Source organism: Octodon degus, unplaced genomic scaffold (assembly GCF_000260255.1).
Source record: "Octodon degus isolate 3935 unplaced genomic scaffold, OctDeg1.0 scaffold00087, whole genome shotgun sequence".
Lineage (NCBI taxonomy): Eukaryota > Metazoa > Chordata > Mammalia > Rodentia > Octodontidae > Octodon > Octodon degus.
The window spans coordinates 1327461-1331247 of NW_004524663.1; the positions used below are offsets into that span (position 1 = coordinate 1327461).

Below are 3787 nucleotides of genomic sequence, written 5' to 3' on the forward strand. Positions count from 1 at the left end.
GCAGCTCCAAGGCAGGCTGGCCTGGCTGAGGAGAAACAGTTCATGGCAGGGCAGACAGAAGTCCAGGAGCAGCAATCAGAGAGCCTCCCTTCCCCTTTTATTCCATCCAAGCTACAAGCCTATGGGTTGGCACCACCCATAGCCAAGGTAGACCTTCCCGTTACCCATTTTATGGCTTGTGTCTAGATGTTCTTCTAAAGCCTCGTGTGGTCATAGTGAGGCTTTTCAGAGGATCTAGGGTGTGTAATGCTAGGATTAGGTATGTGATGCTGGGACCAAGGGTACCACAGTCTGCATGTGATGGAATACAAGGGGCAGAAAAAGGGCTGCTGCCCTGCCTTGCTGCTGCTTTTGTGACTTGCTACTGTCAGCCTGGCCTGCAACAAACTAGTTCTCCCTTACAATGCCCCTCTGCAGTGTCACCCAGCCTTGGATCCAGCAGGCGATACACTGAAACTGCAAACTGTAAGCCAAAATACATCTTTCCAGCCCTTTCTGTCAGTTATCCAGCTCAGCTTGTGGGCGCAGCAGGGCACACAGAGCCAACATGCCAGTGGCAAGGAGTGGGTTTTGTCATTAAGACCTACGTCACCCCACGGACGCCCTTTGAGAAGTCCCGCCTTGACCAAGAATTGAAACTGATCAGTGAGAATGGGCTCCGGTACAAGTAAGAGGTCTGGAGGGTCAAATTCACTCTGGCCAAGGTCCGCAAAGCTGCCCGGGAGCTGCTAACGCTGGATAAAAGACCCATGGCATCTCTTTGAAGGCAATGCTCTCCTATGGCCACTGGTCCGCATCAGGGTGCTGCATGAGGGCAAGATGAAGCAGTATTACATCCTGGGCCTAAAAATTGGGGACTTTCTGGAGAGGTGCCTGCAGCCCCAGGTCTTCAAGCTGGGCCTGGCCAAGTCCATCCACCATGTCCGTGTGCTCCTCAGCCAGTGCCACATCAGGGTCCGCAAGCAGGTGGTGAACGTACCATCCTTCATTGTGCGCCTGGACTTGCAGAAGCACATTGACTTCTCCCTGCGTTCTCCATATGGGGGAGGTAGCCCAGGCCATGTGAAGAGGCAGAATGCGAAGAAGAGCCAGGGTGGGGCTGGAGCCAGGGATGAGGAGGAGGAGGATTAAGCTCACCCTTCAATTTCTGTAGAAGGATTTAGTTTTCTAGTTACAGAATAAACTAGGATGAATATAAATCATCAGTCAATCAATCAATCTTTCCTCTTTTAACATTGGGTGTCAGGTATTTTGTCTCAGCGATGAGAAAAGTAACTAAAACCACCCACATCTAGAACACTGATAGGCTAAGCCAATCAGTGGACTAGTTTAGTTATTACACACTTTTAATCCACATTCACATACCCTAGATCCATCCAGCCATCTCTGAATGTCCCATCTATGAGAACACGAAGCTGATGGTCACAGTGGTGGGGCACATCTAGAGACAAGTCTTAACACTATGTCTGGCAAATGGGAAGTTTTGAGAGAAGCAAGAAATCTCATGGTAATTGAAGCTCAGGAATTCCTTTGATCCTTTAACAGTCTTGGGAAATGCACAAAGGAGGCACCATTGTCTCTATCCTGTTGAGGTAGTGACTAATATTTGAGAAAACCTAGTAATTTTCTGAGGTCTATGTCTCAGTAGCTGGCTTCTTTGATATTTCAGTGTTTGCTGTCCAATTCTCTTTGCACTTGGAAGGAAATGTCCTATGATAGGTAAAATTAAATGTGTGATTGGAAGAAAAAGAGAAGAAAACTGGGTTCTGATATAATCCTCAAAGTTAAAATATGTATATTCAGCAATTATCCTTCTTGGAATGATGGAAATATTTCATGAGATCCTAGATTTCAATACAACTGAGAAAAATCAGAACTGGCCAAAATGGCATTTTGTGTTTCACTCAACCACAGGAATCTGAAATTTATCTTTCAGAATAAGGATTCTTAAATCTTTATGTGTATAACAATCATTCAAGGATGTCGGGAAAAGGCCACTTCTTCTTCAGTAGGTCAAAGGTGGGACCTTACGCTCCCAAGAGATGCCTGTGATACTGATTTACCTTTTAAGAGAGATAACTTAAGAACTTTTAAAAGTGGGCATGGAAGGGTGGGTGAGATAGCTCAGCAGACTATGTGCCTACTTAGGCAAGTGCAGGAACCGGGATTTGATCCTTTGAACCACATACCGCATTGCCCTTGCCCCTGAGTGCACAGAGCCAACTACCAAAACTGGGCATGGTGGCGCAAATCTGTAATGCCAGCGCTGGGAAAGCTGAAAATAGAAGATCACTATGAGTTGGAGCTGTGTAGTAAGACCCTGTACCAAATACATGAAAAAAAAAAAAAAAAAGAAAAGAAAGAAAGAAAGAAAGAAAGAAAGAAAGAAATGGGCAGGGAGAGAGATGAGAGGTAAAGGACCCAAAGCCATCTCAGAGAGATAAGACTATGGTGGGGATAAAAAAAAAATGATCATGCAACAATGATGAGGCACAATGGGATATTTCCTCTTGCTTTCCAAATTCATTCTTCCTTCAACAACTTGCCTAGGGGTTAATCCCCTAAAGATGAACTCATCTTCACCCAGGGGCAGACTGGAAGGCAGCTTTTTCTGTTAAAGTTTTCTCATCCTGTCCCAGGGAAGCTACATTGTTTTCTTTTCTTTGTGTTATTTTTAAGACAGGGACTATCACTATGTTGCCCAGGCTGACTCAGAACTCCTGGACTCAAGAGATGCTTGTCAAGAAAGGGTGAAAGCCTCCCCAATAGGTGAGGCTATATCGAACACATCCTTTCTTCTGGCTTCAGATGCATTTTCTTTTCTTTTCTTTTTTTTTTTTGCTCTGAATGCCTTCAGGGCAGGTTTGGCTGGCTTGAGTTGTACGGATGGAAGCACAGCAACCTGAGCCTGACTGCTTTGTTAAAGTGGCCACCTAAAGAACTGAGCTAAGGGGCAGGCCCCCTGCATTTTCAAATTAAAGACCCAAAGGAATAAAAGTTTGATGGGGTGGAGGGGGGCTGGGGAGATGGCTCAGTAGTATGAGCACTTGCCAGGCAAGTGCAAGGGCCTGAGTTCAATCCTTGGTTCTGCTAAATAAATAAATAAATTTTAAAAAAGTTTAATTGGAATGACAGGAGGTCCTTTGATATCCATGGGGCAGGATCCTTCACAGCAATCCCCCAGTATCAGCTATGCACAAGTCCTGGAGAAAGAATTTGTTCAATGATTTGTCCTGTGAGGATCATGCCCTTTCTCCAGCTGCTTTCCCTATACCTCCTTCATGTTTGTCTTTACGGTGTGCCAAATATAAAAAGGGACAATTAATCTTCAAAGTGTATCTGTTGACATCTTTGGCTGCACTCTCTTCAAAGGTGATGTGAAGTGTAGGGAACATTGTAGAGCTGTCAGGGAGTTATGGGATAAACATGTTGAGGTGGATTGGATTAGGCAGCATTGTTTCAATTAATCATGCTGAATTTAGAGCCAAGAAACACTGGGTTCTGCTCTTGATTTTGAAATTTACATTCTTTGTGACCTTGGGCAAGTCATTTCATGTCTTTGGTTTCAGTTTTTTTTTTACATGTGAAATGAAATAACAAGACAAAGTGACCTCTCAATTTCCTTCTGGCTCTTAATTTTTTTTTTCTGAGATTTCAGAGAGAAATGAATTTTTTCAAGTATGGGATTTCACAGTGGCTAGTCAAAAATAATTTTAGAGAGCTTTCAAAAATATAAATCTAGAGGCTGGGTAGATGGCTCAGTAGAATAAGTGCTTGCCTGGCAAGC

The 3787-nt window shown here is 44.2% G+C and overlaps 1 pseudogene; it reads left to right on the plus strand.

Moving 5' to 3' along the window:
- The first annotated feature begins 547 nt into the window (after nt 1-547).
- On the plus strand, nt 548-1131 carry LOC101562343 (annotated as a pseudogene).
- Nucleotides 1132-3787: the final 2656 nt, after the last annotated feature.